The 25,528-nt window shown below is 39.1% G+C and overlaps 1 long non-coding RNA gene across 1 annotated transcript in view; it reads right to left on the reverse strand.

Moving 5' to 3' along the window:
* Positions 1–486: 486 nt before the first annotated feature.
* The window catches only part of LOC126929856 (uncharacterized), a 270,018-nt gene continuing 244,976 nt past the window's right edge, over positions 487–25,528 (reverse strand). The window contains exons 2-3 of the long non-coding RNA XR_007717299.1: positions 16,285–16,345; positions 487–599 (exon numbers count right to left, since the gene is read on the reverse strand). This is a non-coding gene — a long non-coding RNA (uncharacterized LOC126929856). The remainder of the gene's footprint in view (positions 600–16,284; positions 16,346–25,528) is intronic.

Here is a 25,528-nt window from a genome sequence, read left to right on the forward strand (position 1 = left end):
GCAAAGAAGTGATAAATGTTTAAGATGATGGATATGCCAATTACCCAGATCTGATCACTATCCATTACACATAACAAAACATCACTATGTCTCTATGAATATGTATAATTATTACTTGTCAACTAAAAAAATAATATTCAAAAAATCAAAAAGAATGTGAACATTTCGAGTAAAAAAAAAATCATGTTTCCCAGAATACTTAATGGCATAAAAAATAATTTAGGATATAATTTAGTGAGAAAAGCAGGATATGAAATTCCATAAAGAATACAATACCAAAATTGTAAATACTACTACTGTTTATGCACATATATATACACACAAACATATACACATACTCAAATAGGCCAGATGTGGTGGCTCACACCTGTAATCCCAACACTTTGGGAGGCCAACGTGGGTGGATCACCTGAGGTCAGGAGTTCGAGATCAGCCTGATCAACATAGTGAAACCCCATCTCTATTAAAAATACAAAATTAGCCAGGTGTGGTGGCACGCACCTGTAATCCCAGTTACTCAGGAGGCTGAGGCAGGATAATCACTTGAACAGGGGAGGTGAAGGTTGCAGTGAGCCGAGATCATGCCATTGCAATCCAGCCTGGGCAAAAAAAGCAAAACTCTGTCTCAAAAATATATATATATAAATATTATATATTATATAAATATAAAAATATATTATATATTATTATAGATTATAATGTTATATATAATTATATATATTTTATTATATATAAAATCTCTGCCTCAAAATATATAAATATGTATATATACATTGTATGTGTGCACAAACGTGGGTGTGACTAGAAGAAATATGCACCAAAAATAACACTATTAATGGTTATTTCTGTGTAGTGCAATAATATGTGATTTTTTACTTTCCACCTTACACTTTTCTGTATTTGGCAAATAAATATGATTCACTCTTAAAATTAAAATTAGAAAAAAACTACATACATAACTATGTGTGTATGAAAACATAATCATTAGAAAAATGAACTTTATTTTTACAGAAACACTTGCTCTAAATAAACTCTTACCTAATTATGGTACTGATAGGTGCATGTGTAACATATAATGTGAAGGACTGAGGTCTAGTTTCTCAAATGAATTTTTTTTCTTTGTTCCATTTGAAACCAATTTGAAAGGCACTCCCAGGGTGCCATCTGTCCTTTCCCAGTCATATCCTCACCGCCAGCCTTGGACAACTTTGTTCAGATGAAATGGGGACCTTTTTTGTGTCCACTCCTTGACAGCTTTGAAAATTATTTAGCTTCTATCATGATGGATACTCTCTGCCTGAAATGACAGATGGGCAGCCTCGGAAAATGGACGACATGAAATTTGAAAAATGATACAACTGCTGGTGGACAGACTTTTTTTTAAAAGAAAACTTGACATAAGTTTGAAATATAGCATGGAGGCCTGTTCTATCATTTTTCTCCCTCTGAAGCAATCAGTAGCTGTCCCTTATCCATATGCTCTTCAGGAAAGAAAACCTATACTCGAGTTAAAATGGATTCTTTTTCCCTCCTTAAAAAGTACATGAGGTAAACTGTAAGAGTGAATTTGCTCATTCACTCACTCAACAATTTATTGAGTGCCTATTATATGGAAAACATTGGTTAGTGGCTGGAGATATCAAGATGTATTAAACATAGTCCCTGCCTCCAGGGATCCCATAGCCCAGTGGAGAGAGATGAGTAAATAGACGATTACCATCCAATGCAGTATGATCAAAGAGAGAAGTGCAGTGGGGTGTTAGGGGTCCTGGAGGAATGGAATGACACTAGGTCTTGCACAGGGAAGAAGGGTGTTAGAAGAGTCTTCCCCTGAGAAGGTGATGCCTGAGATGAGTCCTTTGCAATGCTCAAATATTTCTCTTATTGTCTTGGCTAAATCTTGATGAATCATCTGCCTGTTGACACAGAGGCAAACCTTTTCCTATGAACCATTTTACTTATTCACACAATTCCAGACCACGTCTCAGCTGCGGGTTGGCATGTGCCCAGAGAATTCCAGTTCCTTTAACAAATTAACTTTGAAGGCCGGGCGCCGTGGCTCAAGCCTGTAATCCCAGCACTTTGGGAGGCCGAGACGGGCGGATCACGAGGTCAGGAGATCGAGACCATCCTGGTTAACACGGTGAAACCCCGTCTCTACTAAAAAATACAAAAAACTAGCCGGCCGAGGTGGCGAACGCCTGTAGTCCCAGCTACTCGGGAGGCGGAGGCAGGAGAATGGCGTGAACCCGGGAGGCGGAGCTTGCAGTGAGCTGAGATCCGGCCACTGCACTCCAGCCTGGGTGACAGCGCGAGACTCCGTCTCAAAAAAAAAAAAAAAAAAGAAAAAAACAAATTAACTTTGAAATGTTTTATCCACCTCAGCAAAGCTAGGATTTTCCCCCAAAAGTGGGCTAATTTCTCTCCTTTTTCCCTTCTCTTCTTCCCCACAATTACATAATACAAGTCATCGAGGTATTTATTTTCTTAGTAGGATGCCCAGGTATGTGCTTGTGTTACCTGAGGTATTCGAGTTTATTGTAAGAATACAAAGGGAAGGAAGGAAACAGAAGTTGCCTCACACCCCCGATCAAACGAGATGCAACTTATCCAACAGGAGCCCTGTGGATGCTGTAACGGCTCTGGGATCTGTGTCTCCGAAGCTGGCACGCTCTGTGCTCTCCCCTGTGCTCCTGGCTTTGTGATGACTCAGTTACTCTCAGCCTCTACTGAATTACTGCACTTCTTACCATGCTTGCGGCTAATTTCAGGCTTTCAATGCCTCATTGCACCTGCTCTTTCTGTTCTCTCTGCATTCATATATTAGCATAATTTAAGTTCAGAGCACCTTCTCTCCAGAGTGGAAGAAGGAAGGCCAAATAGAACTCTCCAGCGACCATCCCACCTCTCCCCAGAGGAAAATCAAATTGAACAACTATCCACATAAGAAAACACATTCATAAGGACTAAAACTCAGGTGAGTAATTGCAGTACCCAATTTTAATGTCGTATCAAGGAAAGAGGCACTGAAGATGGTAGGAAAGACAGTTTTGAATTGCTTACACCACCCCTCCCGTATCCCCGGCAGTGGCCACATAGCATGGAGAGAGAACGTGTGTGCTCGAGGAGGGAGTGTGCAGTGATGACAGGACTTTGCATTGGAACTCAGTGCAGCCCTGTCACACTGGAAAGCAACACTGGACAGAAACTCAGCCAGCACAGATGAAGGGGACATTTAGATGAACCCTAGCCAGAGGCAAACTGTTCATCCCAGGGGTCAGAACTTAAATTCTGGCTAGCCTCACCACCACGGGCTAAAGTGCTCTGGGTCCTAAATAAACTTGAAAGGCAGTCTAGGCTACAAGAGTTGCAATTCCTGGGCAACTCCTGGTACTGTTCTGGGCTTGGAGCCAGTGGACTTGGGGTGCTCATGACCTAGTAGTTTCACTCCCAGAGGATATTTGACAACATCCGAAGACATTTTTGCTTTTCAGGACCAGGGGAATGCTACTGGCATCTACTAAGTAGAGCCCAGGGATGCTGTTAAATATTGTACAATTCCCAGAACAGTCCCCACAACAAAAACATTATTCTACCCTAAATGTTAATAGTGCACAAACTGAGAACCACTGCTCTATTACACAGGGCTTGATACTATTTGTGCTTCAGTCTGCTGTGCCAGGACGTGAAATTTTAGAAAGTTGGATTCATTTCTTACTTATCCCTTCACCCCATCCCACAAGCACAGAACAGGCCCTAATACATATTTGCACAGGAGAATCGTTAGACACTATGAAATAAAGAGATTCCTGATGCCTTCACTGGAGGATGCCACATAGAGTTGCCCATGAAGAAGGATCTCAATTGCAGATGAGCTCCTGGCCTTCCCAGATCCACCCTTTTGACTGCTGAATCAGAGCTTGCACTGAAAGACTGTTTGCTACTCTGACCGTGTCACCCTGATACGAACCATCCCTACTCTGATTGACAGTCACACAGGCTTCCTCTTGATCCTGTTTTAGCCACACTGGAGTTATCACAATCCATCTCTCTGAGGTCCCTGCCACCACCGAAAAATGCAGTTTATTTCTACAGATTAAGTGATTTTGGAAAGAGGCAGGAAACCACTGGAAAAGAAAAAATTAAAGATGGGAAATAAAGGATACAGAAAGAGAAGGAAAAGGAACATGCAAGGAAGAAGCAGGCAGCGAGGAACACCACAGACTTCTTCAGTCATGATCTCAGGGGTGTTCGAGCTTCAGGGTTACCAGGGGCAATCCTGAGTGGTCTTGGGACATATTTGGGTCTCACTATTAAATAGATCTTACTATAGCTCCGATGCTTACTTCATGGAGGATCAAATGAGGGAATACGAAGTGCTTTGAAGGTTGCTAACATGTAATGAATGCTCAGAGAATACGTACTAGGGCTGTTGTTCTGACTTAAATCTAAGAACATCACGGGACTTGTTCTTGACATTTTTTTCATAGTCACAATAGGAAACCTTCATCTTGAGATGCCCGCAAAAAGTTTTAAATCCTCCTGGTGGTTCTCAGCCAAAGTGAATTGGGTCCCCCAAAGCTTACATTCAGAACTCGGGGAGGTGTACTTTTACTTGTCACAGTGACTGGTAGGCATCTACTGGCATGTAATGTCAGGGGTCTAGGCACAACCAACATCTTGCCTCGGATGGGACATAATAAAGAACTGGCCTGCTCCACGTGCCAACCGTGTTCCCCAACATGAGAAACCTGGAGCCAAATGTCCCTGGGAATCCATCTGGAATCTTCCATATGCTTTTGGAGTTGCCAGCCTCTTAAATGGTGTCAAATCAAGTGTTAGCTGTTGAGTGTACCAGACTTCTCTGTGGGTGGCAATGTAGTTAGTTAGGAGTGCCAGGGTAAAACGAAATTTGCAGGGAGAGAAATGGGTTTGGAAGTGAGTACATACAATTAAAAATAGCCTCACATTTTTATAGGACCCTGATCTGATTTCTCCCTTGTAGAACAGCACGCACTATAAATTAGGATTGCAAAGGCTGGCCCAAGCTTGGAGGCACTCCTATTTTCCCAGTGCATTTTCAGCTTGGTGTAGTACCATTTAGAAATAAAAGCAACAAGATCTATGTCTCATTGCATTTTGTAAAGACAAAAAATAGTTCCCAGCATGAAGAGGCAAAGGGATGCCAAATTTCAGTCTCAAATGAAATTTTGTTCCTTGCTAAAATTTGCTGAAAATGGCCATTTTTATTGGAAACTATAATTTACACTTCATATGGATGTGACAGAGGAAACCTAGAAAGATTTTTGGAAAAGACAGGAGATGAGGGGGCAAAAAAAAAAAAAAAAAAAAAAAAAAAAAGAGAGAGAACTACACTGATTCCATTTTCCTCCTGGTTCCTATTTTTCTTCTCTTTTTCTTTTTTAACCAAGATGCTCATATATTTCTTTCAATGAATTTATTGGATCATAGAAACTGTTGTCCTAACTTGTCTTACGATCCATTTCCCCTTTTTACACCCCCCATGGCCAGTCTCCAATGCCCAATCCAATGCAATGCACTGTCTTAATCCTCGGAGCCAAGGTTTTGTGAGGACTACTATAATTCAGTCAACAACTATGTACCAGATTAACATCCACTTTGTTCCTACCATGCGAATGCTCTTGCTATAACATATTTAACAGAAACAGATGACGCATGGCTGTCCTTTTAGCCCTTGCGATCCAGTTTAGACATGGAGATATAACCTGCAATTCAATCTGCACCCACTCAACAAATATCTCCCAAGCTGTTGTGCTGGGCCCTGTGATGAATGCTAGGAATGGGGCTATGGACGTGATAGGCATGCTCCTGTCCCCATGGAGCTTACAATCTAGACAGGGAAACAGATCATCAATACATAAACAAATCACTCCTCAGTATGTATGGGCGGATCTAGGAAGGAAAGAGTTGCAGTGGTAGAGAATTGAAGAAAGAGGGGGAAAGCCTGAGGCACGAACAATGATGAGCAAATTGACTGTGTAAAGACAAGAATGGGGACAGGAAAGTTAAGGGCTGGGAATTCTAGGCAGAGAGCAAAGTTTATGGTGTGAAGTTAGAAAATAATTCACCTGGTTCGGGGGAGGCCAGTGAGGCGGAGACGACAGCACGACAAAATGTCGTGAGGGAGGCAGGAGTCAGAGAAAGCACAAAAGGAAGCGAACCACAGGGATAAATGAGCGCTGCCAATGACAGTCGCAGCTCATGCTTCTGAGTGCTTCTGCTCCTGCACAGAGCCCAGAGGACAGGTGGCTGGGAGCATCCGCACAGCCTGATCTCTAGCAGTGCAGGAGAGAGATGGCAGTGGCTTATAGTACCCACCTTCTGGAAGGGAAAAAGAAATGCAGATGGGTGTAAGATGCCTCTTCGAGGTGACACTGGTAGGACTTGCTAGTTAGAAAGAGAAGGAATCAGAGGTGACTCTCAGGCTTCTGGCTCAAAGACGTGCTAGCACAGCTGAGATTCCAAAGGACAAGGTCAGAAGTGAGCTGGGGGAATCAGGAAAGAAACAACTTTGCAGATAACTTGTGGTCTAGGGGGCATGGTAAGGTAACAAAGGCAGGCAGTGCTGCCAGGGTAGCAGGGTGTGTCAGAAGGGTCTGTGAACTGGGAGGGGGAGGAAAGCACAAAAGGCCTGAAGGTGACAAGAGCTCCTCAGTCCTCTGTCATGAAAACTGTCTACCAAATGCTAAACCCACATTTCAATCCACTCAACCCCTTATGTGCACACATCGTGAGCTACAGCACCTAAACCCACAATAGTTAAGAGCATGAGCTCTTAAGACACAGTAAGACTGTGGACCGTACTGAGTACTGGCCATGCTGAACCTCTCCCTGCCTCAGTTTCCTCATCTATACAATGGTGATAATCCTAGTTTTTGGCATAGAGGGAGGTAACAAGGATTCCATGCCATAATGTATGAAACAACCCAGTGATTGGCACATAGAGTTCAGCAAACTTAAACTTATTTTTAACTATCATTATTATGATTATTATTACAAATGCTGCACCTTTCAAATGGCCAGATCTGTTTTTCTATGGCTGGTACCTGTCAGGGCTTATTCTGAAGAACCTTGAGTAGCAGGGACTCACTAATGTTTTATGATATTTTACCTCACTTTATGGTAGTCATTTATGACAAGACCAGGATGACATAAACTGCCATAAAGCAAAGCAGTGCAATCACACAAATGACCATAAATCAAGGGGTGCAACTGAAAAGGGTCATAAAGGGAAGGAAATGGAGGGAAACAGGGGAGAGGCAGAGAGTGAAGTTGGGAGCCCACAGCACAAACTTCGAGAGAGTGGAATTTCATTTGAGGAGCAAACTAAAAAAAAATCAGATGGATGTCTTCAAGGGTTGTTTAAATTTCATGTACACATTTCCAGACAAATATTGTGCACTTTCATGGTTTCAAAGAGAAATACCTTATTTCATGTCCTACTCTGGTATGCATTTTTTATTGGAAATGCTATTTCTAATCCTGTCAGTATATTTGGGATCTATACTGGACTTCAGAGATGTTTAGAATTCACAAGACTAGGAAATACTTATGCAGTTCAGGAACTATTGATGTCCCTGAATTCTTCCAGCGCCCCGCTGGCTAAAAGGGATTTCTTAATCAGCAGAACTTTTTTCTTTTGCCTTCTTTTCTTTCTTTAATATTTATTTTATATTATTTTTTCTGGAGCTTACTATAATGAACAGAGACTAAGAGAGGGTATAGAGATTCAATGCGCTTGGAATCATTCTGCTCAGGTATATGCCGATGAACGGAGTGATGGATGGAAAACACAAGTAACAATGCTTCCAAGACCCTTGTTGAGCAGATTTTGCTCAGCTTTTAGACAAAGTCACCAAAACAAACTAGGACGACAAATTTGGACCTCATTCTGATTATAACTTTCTTAGTAGTTTTAAGATGATTCAAGTAAGAAATAGAAACTAGATGGGAAAAAGACACCAACATATAACATTTTGTCCTCCATTTTTCTTGCTGAAAGAATATTTGTGGCTAAATATTACTCCCAGTCAAAGTGATGTATTTGAAAATATATGCAATAGTCCTATTTCAAGGGACTTTAAAATCAAATACTCTTTTAGACAGGTTAAGGATCTGCCTGGCTAAAAGAACACTTCTGTTTATATACCCCGACGGCAAACAATCCTTTTATAACAAACACTCTCCTTCCAAACATGTACATTTTATACAAGTTAGACATTATATGCTTGGAGTTTTCACAAAGCAGAGCCCATCTGTTTTTCAAAGTACCTTCTTGAGAGTGATCTGTCCCATGTGCCAGTGTAGACCTAACACAAGATGCCAGGATTTTCCCAGGAACACACTTCTACCAGCATACAGGCCGGCAGCATGAGGCAATGAGTAAGTATTGGGCAGTCAAAACTGCAGGGAAGTGAATGTGGTACCTCCCTCACAGATGTTTTCAAAACCTGGTGAAAGCTGAGGCCACTGTGCCATTAGCGTTTCACCTCCACATTTTCAGGTCCTCCTTTAAAAAAAAAAAAAAAAAGTTTTGGGTTACATTTTTTAAATTTTGTTTTTATCACTTTCTGGCACTGCCTCTTACATTTTTTTTTTTTTTTTATCCAAGGCGTGATTTCACTGTGTCACCCAGGCTGGAGTGCAATGACATGTTTGTAGCTTACTACAGCCCCAAACTGCTGGGCTCACATTATCCTCCTGCCTCAGCCACCCAGGAAGCTGAGGCCATAGGTGCACACCACCACACCCAGATAATTTGTTAAACGTTCTGTAGAGATCTTTAAATTTTTTGTAGAGACAGGATCTCACTGTGTTGCCTAGGCTGGTCTTGAACTGGCTGCAAGTGATCCTCCCACCACCTCAGTCTCCCAAAGTGCTGGGATTACAGGAATGAGCTACTGTGCCCATTTTTTATTCTAATTCTCCCACAGAACTTCCAGATATTGAGGGTCTTGATTTTTTGTTGGCTGTTTTGTTTTATTTTTATATATATCTTGGATACTTAATTACTCAATATGGTCTCCCTCCTACTTGGCTAGAAATGACAACTTTTGGCCCACACATAGCAGTATATCTTAAGGAAATATTTGGACAGCTATGCAAAATTGATTTATAATTATAAAGAAAAAACTGGAAACTCCCTGAATGTCCACTGAAAGAGAATTTTAATTGCATTAGAATACATGCATTCAATACAATACTATGCTGAAGCTATAAAAGAAATGAAGGAGTATTGATATTTGTATGGAAAAGTATATACTCACACATACCTATCTTAAAAATCTGGAAGGATTTATGCCAAATTGTAATCAATGACTGTCTCTGAAGAGGGGAAATTTCTGAGAAAATTTTCATTTTCTGCTTCTTACATTTCTTTATTGGGTGAACTCACATATGGGTATTAAAGTAAAGATACTTGTATTTTGAGAATATTGAGTAAGGTTCCATTTTTGTTGCGCACACAAGTGTGGGCATACATCTTTTTTTCTTTTTTTCTGAGACAGAGTCTCGCTCTGTCGCCCAGGCTGGAGTGCAGAGGCACAATCTCGGCTCACTGCAACCTCCGCCTCCCGGATTCAAGTGATTCTCCTGCCTCAGCCTCCCGAACAGCTGGGACTAGAGGCATGTGCCACCACACTTAGCTAATTTTTGTATTTTTGTTGTTTTTTTGTTTTTTGTTTTTTAGCAAAAATGGGGTTTCACCACATTGTCCAGGCTGATCTTGAACTCGTGATCTCATGATCCACCCGCCTTGGCCTCCCAAAGTGCTGGGATTACAGGTGTGAGCCACAGTGCCCGGCCTGGGCATACAATATTAATGGCAGTTATCTGTGAGAAGTGAGAATGTGAGAGAGTGTTCTTTCCTTCTTCATTATTTTTTCTATTTTCCAGGTTTCCCACAATGAATACATAATACTTTTGTAATATGAGGAAGTTAATATTTTTTAGAAATGCCCCCCTTAAAATGAAATGTAATAAAATGCAAGAGAGAAGGAAAGGTCAACTTCCCTTATGTCTCCTCACTCCTGGAAACCACGGGGCCAGAAGCTCAGCACATCTGTTTTCCACAACATACCATAATGTAGACAACTGTGACAAAAAGGGGAAGAGGGAGCCCGTGCCTGTACAATGCATTTGAAGTTGCAGATGAACAGTCCTCCGGTTGTAGGTGCACTTGGGAGTGCTTCTCAGGCCGCCTTCCCTGCAAGCATCCTCCCACCTTGGTCTCTGGCAGCCATGTCTATGGTGTGTGACTCAACTTCACAGATGCAGCACGTGGCACCAATAACAAACAGCTAGCACAGGACGGAGGGGTCCACTGACTCAACAGCAACCCGTCTGATTCTCCCTCAAGAAGGGAGTCACATAGTCTTCTAAGAGTCACATGGCACTGAGCTCAAGAACTACACAGTCACATCAAGTCAAGGCTGGACAGGATATTTTCTGCCAAGTATACACTTGATAGAAGAATCAAAAAAAAAAAAAAATGCTGATCTTCAGAAAGAAGGAAAATACTGCAGCAGACACACATTAAAAGGAGAAGTCCAAAAACAACATGGCCCCAGAGAAGACTAAAGAGTGGGTTTGTACCTAACAGAAGAGCAGTTTCTGGCCCAAATATCATGAGGAATTACCATGTCCAATGATGGCTTCCTATCACTTCTCAATACAATACCTTTTACTTGTATGGGCTTTGGAGAGCTTCTTCTCCTGGCAACTCTCACTAAAATGCCAGGTTCATGGCATCTTGTCAGTCTTGGACATTGTGTCCCCAGATCCTAGAACAGTGCCTTGGATATTGCAAGTATTCAATATGTATTTACTGAATGAAGTGATGAGCCAAGGGACTAGATGAAAATAGTCCGGAAGCTCCTAAATGGGTCAGATCCTTGGGCAGAAAGATAAGGGATTTTATTATTTAAAATCCACCAGATGACATGACAGGAATGTCCAGGACTTCTTAGACTAGAGTGTGTGTGACTGGAATGCAAAGCATTCTTGAAAATTTTAAATAGACTTGGAAATCTTCATGACTGACATCACTCATACCTAAATCACATCCTTACATTTGGGTGGCTGATGATGAAATTGAATTTTGAATGAAAATGTGAATGAAATTGCTCTGCCCGGTGCAGAAAGTCAAAGGGAGCCCTTGAATTGTGTGTGATATACAAACACATAAGCAGCCCAGAAGCCCATGTATAAGCAACAAAACTGAGAGTCACTCTTTTTTTCAATGAAGTAGGCTACATTACCCAAGAAGCAGAGCCACAGATGATTTCTTGAAGGAGCAGGAAAACAGAAAGTGCTCAAAGAGTACTGCAATTTAACCCACTCCAACAGATAAAACATCATATTAAAAAAAAAAATCTAAACTTATCTTTCTTTCTACATCTCGGTAGGTATGTTTGAGATAAAAATAATAACAAATGCTATATGCTATACTGTTTCTTGGCTCAACTAGTAAGGATCATTTTCTAAGGTGAAAGGGCCTTAGGAAACTTTTAAAAATGTTAGCAGTGGTACAGCTTTAAGGGTAACAAAGTTGTTTACTAATCATCGTCTTTAAATTTGGTTAATTATTGGAGCATTAATTTTCTGGGTTCATTTCAGAAGGGACCACCTTTGGAGGAGGTCGGGGGGAAATGTACTGTCTACTTAGAAAGGCAACTTTCATCATTTGGTTGTATTTCCCCATTGGTTAACCTTTTAAAGGAAGGGAAAGATTATAAATTAAAACACTCTGCACTAGCAGACCTTAAGGTGAGTCATTCTATTTTGTTTTGTATTTAGATGAGAAATTGTGGTTCATGTTTACACTTTTTTTTTTTTTTTAAGTGCGTATTGCTCATTATCTTAAGGGAGAGACCAAGAATGTACAATGATTATTAGTGAGGCTGGTGATGAGATTACTGAAACACTTGGAGTTGGCTGGCTTCTCGTGTGATGTATAATTATAGGGGTCTATTTACAGTCTTATTTATTTATTTGTTTTGCTTTTTAATTATTCACATTTTAATTTTTGTTCTCGCCCCACGAAGGGTCTGATTTCTCCATCTTGAGCATGCGTTATTATTTGGAGTGCTACTTTATTCCCTGGAATGCTAGAATTAAAGAAAATTTTTCAAAACTAAATAAATAAAGAGCCAACCTCAGTAGAGTAATGTCAGAGATCTGGATAAAGCATACCGCAAAAGGAAAGCACGGAGCCATAATTCAACTAACACGTTTCCCACTTGTATGGCAATCCTGGGGCATATTATGTTGTAAAACATCTTATTCCCCTTCTAACTTCTTAAATTGTTCCAGATGCTCTTTAGCCATAAAGAAATGTAATGATAATTTTTTTTAAAGCTGCATCATCTGTTTCCATATCTGACTTCCCTGCCATGTGCCAGTTAGTTTAGGAAGTTCGAATCAGAAACAAGTTTATATATATGGTTCATTTGCACATAAATAGGGAAAGACCAGAGTTGAACAGCACAGTAGTAGAGACTTACTAACCAATCTCACTTTAACAGAGAATCATCTAAGTGCTCTGTGACATAATTTCCTCATCCTCAAAATCATGATAATACTGCCTACCTGATGGATTTTTGTAAAGATTAAATTAGCTCATGCATATAATGTTAGAATCCAGTAACTGGCTCATAAGTATTTAGTAAAAGTAAACCATTATTTCCCAAAATCTGTTAATCATCCCTTTTATGGATATAAGACAGCTAGGGGTGATCCATAGAGAAATTTTTTAATGTTTAATGTGTATCAATTAGGATGACCATGGCTATGAATAGTAGATATTATTTGGGAACAGTAATTTTCTCAACCAATAAAAAGTTTAAAATAAAAATTACTTTAAAACAGGGAGTGGCAAACGATAGCCTACAAGTCAATTCTGGCCCATTGCCTGTTTCTGTATGGTCTGCCAATCAAGAATAGTTTTTACATGAGTATTGTCAGTTTGGTGATAGTGAGCACTAAAAAGAAAATAATCCCTTTTTAAATAAACCTTTATTACAAAAATTATACTCTCATTAAATTTTGAATTTCATCAATAAAAAATTGGTCAAAATTTGTTTTCCCTGTTGTTATATAAATACCAACATAATACCCTTGATTTTGCCTCTTGGGCTGTAAAGCCTAAAATATTTACTATCTGGCCCTTTTCTTTCTTTCATACAGTAAGAAGTCCACAGGCAGAGCAACTCTCTACAGTCGTTTAAGGGAATAAGTCTGTGATTCATCAACATCAAGATTCTTTCCATGTGTCCACTCTGCCATCCTTAATGTACTAGCATCCCCTGCAAACTAGCTCTTTTCCTGGTGAGATGAGCTACTGCAGCTACAGAATGCAGAAAAGTCCTCTCTGGTGTCTCCTTAAAAAGAAAACCTTCCCCAGAAATCCCTGGGCAGATCTTTCTTTACTTCTTATTGGCCAGAGCTGGATCATATGACCCCTCGTGAGCCAATCACTGGAAAGGGAAACAAGATTTTGATACCTGGCTTAGGTAATAAGTTATATTTTCTTGAGGTGGGAATGGGGTCAACTTTCCTTGAAGCACAAGATTGCATGGAGGAAGGGTGGGTAACCTAACACATTGGGGTTCTGTTAGAAAAATGGAAGGGGGAAAATGGACATTGGATAGGCAAACATAGGATGTTCATTTCTTTAAATGTGCATTAGAAACAAACCTTTAAAAAAAACTTAGCCTTAAGCAACAAAGCTATGAAAACATGGGTTCAGTGTGCTAATTTTAGTTTGTTTTCTAATACACATTTAAAGAAACGAACATGCAGTAGCTTATGTTTTCATAGCTCTTGTTGCTTAGGTTAAGGCCAAGTTTTAAATCTACTGAAATACACAATTAAACATGAGTTACTATAATCTTAAATCACACAGTAACTAAACTTTGAGCAGTTAGGCATGTTGGCCATTGTTTATGTTATACTCTTTGCTCAGAAACTCCTGTTTATTCTTCAAAGCCCAAATCAAATGTCCCTTCTCTGATCTCTCATTCTTTTTATGCCCAAAAAGGATTGGTTTCTTCCAGAGCACTTTCTTTTTTTTATACCTCTTCTAACAACGGCCAGGTTGTGATATTTACATATCCACTCCTGACTGGGAACACCCTGTTTGTCATTCAGCCATTCATGAAACACTTGGTTGAGCAGCATTTATACGGCTTATGGAGAATACATCTACATCACTTCTAGCCCTGGCAACTAAGGCGTGATGCATAGGTGGTGCTCGTGGTATGTTTGTTTTGCAAATGAAGGAAGACTGGATCAATCAAATAATTTCTTCAGTTGCCAGTAACTATCCGTGCAAACTTAGCAAAGGGGAAAAACACATTTTGAACAACTGGCACTTTAGCAATTTCTTATTCAATTCAAAACAAAACCAATCAATCTCATACAATCTCTGAGGATTGCAGACAAAAATGTCCCTGGAGTAGGACTGGATTAACACATGGATAATTGGAGGTAAGCCCTTTTGCCTCCAACCACAAGCTCATTACTAATGTATGTCACTTTAGGAATATGAGTCAATTTCCTTCTTGTAAGAGAATCCAAGAAAAGCTAAAGACGTACTCTTCTCACTGTGTAAACATAATTTTATTTCTAATTAACTTGAATAAAACTTTAAAAATTAAAATTTGATAACTTCCCTACCTTATTTGGAACACTTCAATGACACCTCCTTCTTTCAGGGTAAGGGCAGAAACTGGCCTTCACAGATCTAGTAATTTGACTGGAAACTTTTCTTTTTCTTTTCTTTTTTTAATTATACTTTAAGTTCTAGGGTACATGTGTACAATGTGCAGGTTTGTTACATAGGTATACATGTGCCATGGTGGTTTGCTGCACCCATCAACTCATCATTTACATTAGGTATTTCTCCTAATGCTATCCCTCCCCCGGCCCCCCACCCCTGACGGGCCCTGGTGTGTGATGTTCCCTGCCCTGTGTCCAAGTGATCTCATTGTTCAATTCCCACCTATGAGTGAGAACATGCAGTGTTTGGTTTTCTGTCCTTGTGATAGTTTACTTAGAATGATGGTTTCCAGCTTCATCTATGCCCCTGCAAAGGACATGAACTCCTCTTTTCATGGCTACATAGTATTCCATGGTGTCTATGTGCCACATTTTCTTAATCCAGTCTATCACTGATGGACATGTGGGTTGGTTCCAAGTCTTAATCCGGTCTATCATTGATGGACATTTGGGTTGGTTCCAAGTCTTTGCTATTGTGAATAGTGCCGCAATAAACATACGTGTGCATGTGTCTTTATAGTAGCATGATTTATAATCCTTTATATACCCAGTAATGGGATTGCTGTGACCTGAAACTTTTCTTTGCATCTTGCTTCTCACTGTCCTCCCCACTCTCTTTTCTGCAGCCATACTGGTTGCTTGCTGTGTATCAAACATGAAGCTGCTTCTTCCTCAGGACTTTGCACATGCTTTCCCTCTGCTCCAGATACTCTCCTATTAATCCCTGAGGTCTCAGGTTCAGTGTGACTTTCCCTGGGAAGGCGTCCTAGTCTCTCAAGCTAGATGAGGCTCCCATATCACATATTCTCATGGCTGTATATTCTTTTTCTTCAAGAGAGTAACCAAACTTTTAATGAAATTGATCCTTTGTGTAAGCATGTGTTTGATTTCTGCTTTCCTGATAAGAAAGTAAGTTCTGTGAGGTTAGGGAACTATGCATTGTTAACTGCTGAATCTGCAGTGCTTAGGACAGGGCCTGGCACATAGTAGGTCTTCAATAAAGATTGGCTGAATAAACCAATAAATGAGCCTGTCCAAGAGCAGTAAGGTCACAGCCTGGACCCGTTAATATTCCCCCAGGACAACACAGAATCCCAAAGCCATTTTCTCTTGACAACAACAACTCATTTCTGCATTCACTCAGCAAATATTTATTGAGCACCTGCTGTGTGCCAGGATCTTACAGTCAGTAGGGGTAGAGCCATAAACTAAATGACCAAGTTTCTGGTCTCCTGGAGCTTACATTGTGGTGGGGAGATGGAAATGAACATATAGGTAAATAAATACAGAACACACACTAACAACACACACGGTAACAACACACACTACGGAGGAAGCACCAGGATTTTATTTGAAAATTATTTTGTGTGTGTGTGATGGTAGTATCCTTCTCCAAAAATTGATTTTCTTTGTTACGAAAATAACAGCCAACATAAATTTACCAAGTATCTGGGCTTAGCTCACCTCAGAATGACTCTTAGCTTCAGCCAATCAGGGGGACTCTGTTTACATGAAGATCTCTTTCCTGAGTGGAAAACAGACAACAAATAATATATTTCAGGGTTAATTTAACTTTCCAAATTACAAATTCATCTGAAGCGCCATCCACTGCCAGGCAATAACTCACTGTGCTGCCAGATTTTAACTACCGTAGTGACGGGTTGGTGTTAAACTCCTTACACACACTTCTTAAAAGATGGCTACCCTGGGGTTTATATCAAGCCTACATAATCATATACTGAAGGTCGGCTTATTTATTTCCATGTTTCTGAAGTACTATTAATCATTTTTCTAAGACGGTCAATGTGTTACATAATTAATAAAACACAAGAGCTTAGGAAAAAAGCCCACAGAGAGAGATTTGGGCATACATTGAGAAATAGTGTCACTTTTTGGTACCAATGGAAATCCCAGCTTTCCGAAGATCAGGTCTTAACTGTAGGAATATGAAACCATATTGTCTTTTTCCTTTCAGCTTTCTCCTTGCTTGCCGTGTTTGGCGAACCTAGATGCTGGTCAATGCTAATGTTTTACAGAGAAAGAAAGTGTGTGGAGGGAGGGGTGAGAAGCAGTAAATAAAATCATTAATTCATTTTCTCACCTTTTTGCCTCTGGTGATTGCCGTCCCTATGGGTGATAGCTTGTCTGTGGTTTTGACCCAATTCTTAACACCTTTCTTATGATACTCTGCCAATTAATCTAATGGTTCATTAATTGCAAACATCTGAAATCATTACACTGTTATTGGGCACAGAAGCATCAAACCTTGAGAAGCTGTAACTGCTTAACCAGCAAATGGGCTCATTGCAAAGGAATGTCGATGTTTATAGTAGATGTAACCCAAACTCGGGTGTTCATTGACACATTGTTCCATTTGTATACAACCACCCTGGCATCTATCTGTTCAAGAGAGCATGATTTATCCAGTGCTATATCCTGCAACTGACAGGCCAAAGATTAGCGCTTAACCCAGATGAAAGTGGAGGCTGTGTGTATTCCTAAAACAAATATTTAGTGTCTGCCAAGCTCTGCTTAATATTAATTCATGATAGAGAGCAGTTAATTTAAGCTTAGTTCATGCCAAAATCTATTTGGGTTTTGTAAATCATTTTTCAGGATTACAGTGTAGAAAATCAGACAAAAAAGAGATTTCCCTAAAATTACAAAACTGCAGATCCGGTCAGGGCTTTCAGAAAATATCTAGTCCAAAGTTCTAAATGAGTAGCCCACAAATGTGAAGTCTTCCAGGAGACAGGAGTTTCTCGAATAGCACAGTTTTTTAAATAATTGTTTTTAATTGTTTTCAACATCCGAATTTCTGACTTTTCTTACAAATCTAGCAACACTGGGTCCAGGGTCCAGCAAGGCAAGAGCCAGGTGGAACTGAGGAGAGGATGTCCCTATAGAAAGAAAGAATATATACTCTCCATTTGGCCATAGCCCCCACCTCTCCCTAGGATTTACTTGTGTCCACTTAGACCTGCCCACTGCTCATCTGACAGATGGGGAAACTGATGTCTGGAAAGGAAGAAGGGCTATTGAAGGACATGTGTTCCACTAGAGTCAGAGCTGGGATAAGAACCCAATTCTTCTGACTCTACCATATTTATTTATTTATTTAGCATCACTCAATTTCACATTGATATGCACATGGTTTTAGTAGGAAAAATTTTAATCCAGTGTTTAGGGAGTTTCAAAGGGCATAGGGCATGCCTGGGTCATTAGTATTATGATTGATCACTCTTCATTATAGTATGTGCACGTTATTGCTTCTTTAAGAACTAAGTAAGCGTGGTTTTACAAAACTTCAAAAATGCATTAAGGCCTTCCCATCTGTATGCACCTCTAAGCTGCTTTTGTTTATTGACACCCTTACCTAACCCCTGTAATCATAAGTACAGCTACCACTTACTGGACACCTCCTATGTTCCAAGCTTGCCTAAACACTTTTCTCCTAAGTACCCAAAGCAGTCCTCAAAGATCAGTTTACTGTTCTCATGTTATAGATGAAGAATTTAAGGCTCAGGAGGACTAGGCTAGCCCAGAGTTACGCAGCTAGTTAATGACAGCTTGAATTTGAACCTGGATATGTCGGCTTCAAGTCCTTCGTCCTGCTACCGTACACCACGCTGGCTGGCTCCTGCCGAGATAAGCTTTTGCCCTATTGACATACTTAAAAATGTTGTTTGTACATCATACATGGCTCGGTGTGAGGAGGTAAAGAAATACAGGAGAGACATGCAGTTGAGAACGGGTTAAATTTTCTGATAGCATCAGTTTTAAAAATGAATTATTTGCACTTTTAAAATGTGTGTGGAAGCATATTTCTCAGTGTGCAACAAAAACATTTAGGCTCCCCTGTCATTTTGGTGAATTTTGTTTGCATGCTGTCTTCATGGAAAACTGATGTTAATTTTTGGTTAAGTTTAATCGTATGAAGCATAAAGCAATTTGATAGAATAAGTAACCTTTCATTAAAGTTCAATACAGTACTTAAGGAAAATGGGACTGTGTGCATTAATTGATAGTTGACAGCTATTATTTCCATGAAAACCTTTTATAGTAAAATTTCTATTTGATAGATTGGAATTTATAAAATTTGCATTTCACTAAGCTGGATTCAACTGGAAGTACTGGGGATGTTTTTCTTCTTCAAACAATATTCCATCTTTACAGTTTTGTTAAACATTTATTAATGGATGGAATCTTAAAGAGTATGGCACAGATTTCATTTAATAACTCAGGCTTAGTAGTGCATGAACATAAGCGTTTGCCCTGTATTTGACTTTGATAAAACATGACTATTTATGAATATATTTATCCATGGAGACTTAATTAGTACAGTTGGGTTTGGGGCAAATTGCTTAATAAAAGAATTTTATTTCATTTTATCTGTTTTTATTTTTAACTCACAATAAATCACATAAATATCACTGGGAATTTTTCTTCCAGTTGGCAGGTTAGAAGAAAGTGATATTATTTCAGATTTGTCATATTTTGACTGACATTACAAAAACGTGAAATGGAATTCAAATTCTAATTCTATTCAGATTCTGCTTCATCCTACCCCTTTACAAATACTTCTTTATGAAATGCTTGAGTGACCACTAAGATTTCGTCTGGCATCTATATCCAAGATTTCAACAAATGAGCTGATGTTAACATGAAAGCTATTTTCTCTGATCAATTCTAATCAAAATATTAGCAAGGTTCTCCACGGGTTTTTTTATAAAACACTCATGTAGAAGTTGTTCTTGCCATTTAAGAGATGGAAAGTTTAGAGCCAAGAATGGCCCTAAACTAATTTAAGAATATATCAAGGTCTGAATCCAGGGACTGAGGTCTTTTTCCAAATGTAGCCACCAGATTAAAAGGTGGCTCCTCCACCTGGAAACCTTCCTCTTCTTCCAGGTAGACCTGGCTCCATCACACTTTTTAGGATTCAGGTGATATCCTCAGACACAACACCCCAAGTCCTCGTCTCTATCTAAATGATGTCTCCTGTCACCCCTGCATCTTTTCATTCTTGCAGAAGATGTATCACAGGTTATGGTTGTCTAGCTATCTGAGTACTTTTTGATCACATCTCTCTCCAATTAGACTTTCCATCTCCATGAGGGCAAAGATCTTATCTAATTTGCTCACTCTGCTGCACAGTTAGTGCGTGGCATAAAGTATGAACAGGTTTTCAGTACGTTGTTGAACGAATGAGTGAATGGAGACTAAAACTCAGAGCTCAAAATGAATTTCTGCCACCACAAGTAAATCTGCTGGGAGACCAAAGGCTCCTAGTTTGTATGATAAGGCACAGTTTATTCCTGTCTTCCAAAAATTGAAAGAGAGAAATTTTAGCCAGGTAGTTTTATGGTCCGCTTTATGATGATACAAATAAAAAACTTGGTGTCTCTTTTCAGAAGTCTCATTCATTTTCCTGAGGGCCACTGATGTGATAACAGCCACGGATCCAAACCCATGGAGCCTAAAGGAAGCTGTTTTTAATCACTTCAGCGAAGAAACTTTGTTTATTGTCCCCCTCGGTGGCACTGCTACCCCAAAAGTAACTCAACAGGAATTACCGTGAAACTTACGAGACATCGTGGAGGATATAGTAGTATCTTATAACAATGTCGTTTATTCCACAGGACAACTCAGTACTATATGGCGTCAATGTGGTAAAGCCTCCTAGGGAAGTGAGCAACCATGCAGTTCCTATGGAAACTTCTACGTGTTCAGATTTAAGGGCAAAGTCACTGAAGAGCAATTCAGTTCCCATGAGCTATAAATTCCTATCTTTTCAGGGAGTTTCTCTCTTCTTCTACTCCCTTTGAGTAAAATAGTTATTGGGTTCTTTTGATATTTTTTCTGAAGTCAGGATTACTAATATAAGGAGATAGCATCTCACTTTATGAGCTGGAAAAACAAGAACTTACTGAGACGGACCAAAAAGAAATCTACTTTGAGTTCATGCAGTTCTTATAGATGCAACCTTGTCATTAGGCCAGGGACCAACAAACGTTTTCTGAAAAGGGCCAGATAGTAAATATTTTAGGCTCTGCAGGCCATACAGTCTCTGCCACAACCGCTCAACTCTGCTCTTGTAGCATTAAAGCAGCAGCATTAAAGACAATGCATAAATGAATGCACATAACTGTTCTAATAAAGCTTTATTTACAAAAGCAAATGGTTAGCCCATAAGCCAGACAATGCATAAATGAATGTACATACGTGTTTTAACAAAGCTTTATTCACAAAAACAAGTGGCTAGCCCACAAGCCAGAGTTTGCCAATGGCTGATCTAGGCTAAATTTTGGATAAAGCCTGATTTTCTAGTAGGAGCTTACAGGAGCTCATATCTGAGACTTGAACTCCCCCCAAAAATCCTCCCTTTCACTGCTTCAACCCAACTGATGGATGCCTAAAATCACCCCTTAAGGGTTTTAACTATTTTTGTTAATATATGTTAATAGGTATACATCTATGAAGGAAAAAAGCACTGTGTAGTCAAATATATTTTGGATGCTGGATCAACAGCTTTAAGTATATTTATTTATTAAAGAATTTTTAGGGCCTTTAATATGTTAATATATCTTGAAAATAGGGGAAGATTAAACATAAGCATTTCCTAAATGTATTTGACTCCAAAATCCTTTTACGAGGGCATTTTGCAGGACACACCAAACATTTTGCAGGCATTTTCCACCAAACACACCTTTGGAAATCCTTTTTTAATATAAGGATGTCACTGTGAAGGAGTAATAAATGATGATAGTTATCATATATTGAGTGCTTACCACATATGATTCCATATACATGATGTCATTGAATCCTTGCAACCACCCTATGAATTATGTCCCCTTTATAATTAGGAATATTGAAATGTAAATAGATTAAGAAATTTACTTTTGGTTATATAACTGGTAAATGACAGAGTCAGCTTTCAAATGTATGTGTCTGTAACTTCAAAACTCAAGCTCTTAGATTCTATTAAATCTTAGAGTCATTCACATTTTAGTCTGAAATAAGGATTTCCTAAAACCAGGTAATTTTACACTAAGAAGGGTAATTAGAGATATAATACAATCCACTTATATGGAAATGAATCCATTACTCAAAAAGGAAAACCAAACCTCAGAAAGAGATCAGGACTGACCCAAGGACACTTAGTCCTCAAGCTGTAGGATAAAAGAATCAAAGAATATTACATTAATTTTAGTATAATTCCCTTTCCAAAGAAGGCTTTGCTGAGATGTGCTCAACGGAGGAACAAAAAAGGTCATATCAGTTAGGACCATTTCAGTTATAAAAGGCAGACAACCCTACTGATACTGACTTAAGCAAAACAGAATTTATTGACTCATGTAACTAAAAAGTGCAAATGAATCTTGCTTCAGGGATCTGTTAATTCAGGAGTTAAACTATTTCACCCAGACCTGACTCTTTCTTTCTCTGTGCTCTCAGCCATGATTTCTTCCTCAAATTCCATGTGATGGTAAGATAACTGTCAGCAGCCACATGGTAATATCCTCACAATTCAAATGCAGTAGGAAAATAAACTTCTTTCAACTCTTCTTTCAAAAATTGGGACAAATGTTCTGGGTCATTACTGAACAAAATTGTGGTCAGAGGAATAATAGACAACTAGGGTTCAAATCATGAGATAACCCTCTATATTGCTGATCACAACCTAGCTAAGAAGCCAAAATCAGTTGAATAAAAAATAGAAAAAAAGTTTTAACTTCTCCAAGAATAGTATCGAGGGTAAGTTGGGTGTATTAATACCTACCTTGAAGAATTGTTGTAAGGATTACACAAGAAGCAAAGTATGCAAAGTGTCTACCATGCCACCGGACATATGGTAGGTTCTCAATCAGTATTAGTTGTTTTTTTTTTATGCCTTACCTACCATCAGAGCTTGAATACTAATAGAATTATCTTGCTATCCAACTCGATTCCCACCAAAATGTTCCCAAGATGCTGCCCCTCATGTCTCTAGGGATTAGGGGATCCGATACAGATAGAGACATTTTACACAACAAGAAAATCACAACAATGGGTTTGAATTGGCAACAAAATTATTCCCAAAGTTACAGTGTTTTCTTTCTTCATAGGACACTTTCTACACAATGGTGAAGCCTTTTGTAATGTCAAGGTTACAATGGCTTATAAGAAACCAGAAACCAGACACTGAAGTGAAAGATCAAGCAAACTTCTACAAAAAGCTAACAGAATTACTCAGCAAGTGAAGGGAGAAGGAATGGATCCTGGAGGTGTGAGAACTCAGAACTGCCATTCTTCTATTTTTCTCCTACTTTTCTTTAACAGAAATTTTTTCTATTATTCTGTTCTAAAGAACTCAACCAAATTATTGAGTGATCCAATTAAAACCACAGCATCACTTAGCAGCTGTTAGTACTTAACACTTGTCTGGTTGATACTTCTAAATGTGACTGAGGGATTATATCATATTGATTGTTCTTATCATTACTCCTTACTGCTAGTGGGACAGGAACACCTACTTCCTGAAGCAAGAAAACACTTTCTCTACTTTAAAAAGTTCACCAAAACCTACAAAATAAATTTTTTGAAAACAGCAAGAGAAAAAACACATTACATAGAGGAACAAAGATAAGGTTAACTACTAACTTCCCATCAGAAACAATGGAGGTCAGAAGACATTGAAATGACATGTTCAAAGTGCTGATGGGTTGAGGGAACTGGCGGGGGGAAATCTGTTAACCAAGAATTCTATACCAGAAAAACTAGCTCCCCATTCCCTGGGTGTGGGCTCTGCATAGTGACTTATTTCCAAAGAGTATGAAATAGGGACAAAAGAAGACATTTACAGTGGAAAAACCTGACAAACATTACCTCAGCTAGGTGAGCAGGGTCAACATCATGTGGATGAATCAAGATTTAAGTCATAAATTCTGTTGATATCATATATCTTTGATATAATGTGAAAATAATACTTTATCACTGTCATCTTCTTCCCAGTAACCATCACCCCAGTCTTATCATGAGAAAAACATCAGACAACTCCTAATATAGGGGCATCCTACAAAATACCCGACCAGTACTCCTCAAAACTTTTAAGTCATCAGGCCAGGCACAGTGGCTCACGCCTGTAATCCCAGCACTTTGGGAGGACAAGGCAGGTGAATCATTTGAGGCCAGGAGTGCTAGACCAGCCTGATCAACATGGTGAAACCCTGTCTCTACTAAACATACAAAAATTACCTGGGCACAGTGGCAGGCACCTATAATCCCAGCTACTCAGGGGGCTGAGGCATGAGAATCGCTTGAACCCAGGAGGCAGAGGTCGCAGTGATCTGAGATCACATCAGTGCACTCTAGCCTGGGTGACAGAATGAGACTCTGTCCAAAAAAAAAAAAAAAACCACACAAAACTTCCAAGTCATCAAAATAGGAAAGCCTCAGAAACTGGTGTAGCCAAGAGGAGTCTGGTAGACCTAGTGACTCCTAGGCTAGCACATGATGTAATATACCATCCTGGATGGGATCTTGGAACAGAAAAAAAGGGCATTAGGTAAAAACTAATGTTCTGAATAAACTGCAGACTTAGTTAATAATAATAGATCAATATTCATTTACTAATTGTAACAATTATATCATACTAATGTACAATGTTAATAAAGAGAGGAAACTAGCTACAGGGTATATGAGAACTCTATATTATCATCTCAATTTTTCTGTAAATCTAAAACCATTCTAAAAGACACAGTCTATTTTGTTAAAGTCTCAATAAATTTAAAAGAACTGTAATCATGCAAAATATGCCCTCTGATCATAGTAGAGTTAAATTACAAATTAATAATAACATATCAAAATTTGTGAGATTCTGCTAAAACAGAATTTAGAGGGGAATTTACAGCCATCCATGCTTACCTTCAAAAAGAAGAAAGGTCTAAGATCAATTATCTAAAATGTCATCATAAGAAGTGAGAACAAGAAGGAAAAAAAAACCAAACCCTAAGAAAGTAAATAACAAACTATGAAAGAAAACTACTCGAAAATTATACAGCTTTCAAAGGACTTCTATCCAGAATATATAAACAATACCTTGATAATAAGGCAAACAAACCAACAAAAAAGTAGGTGAAACATTTTAAGAGACCCTTTGCAAAAGTAAATATATACGTATACTTATGCATACCTTGTTTTATCATGCTTTATTTTATTGTACCTTGCAGATGCTGCAATTTTACAAATTAAAGGTTTGTGGCAACCCCGCACCCTTGGAGCAAATCTGTCAGCACCATTTTTCCAACAGTACATGCTCACTTTGTGTCTCTGTGTCACATTTTGGTAATGCTTGCAATATTTCAAACTTTTTATTATTATTATTTCTATTAAGATGCTCTGTGATCAGTGATCTTGATGTTACTATTGTAATTGTTTTGGGTTGCCACAAACCATGTCCATATAAGAATGCAAACTTAATAAATAAATGTGTGTTCTAACCAGCTCACCAACAGGCCATTCCCCCATCTTTCTCCCTCTCTTCGGGCCTCCCTACTTCTTGAGACACAACATGACATTAAGCCAATTAATCACCCACAATGGTCTCTAAGTGTTCAAATGAAAGTAAGAGTTACATGTCTCTCACTTTAAATCAAAAGCTAGAAATGATGATGCTCAGTGAGGAAGGCATGTCAAAAGCCAAGATAGGCCGGGCGTGGTGGCTCAA

Source organism: Macaca thibetana, chromosome 10, assembly GCF_024542745.1.
Source record: "Macaca thibetana thibetana isolate TM-01 chromosome 10, ASM2454274v1, whole genome shotgun sequence".
NCBI lineage: Eukaryota > Metazoa > Chordata > Mammalia > Primates > Cercopithecidae > Macaca > Macaca thibetana.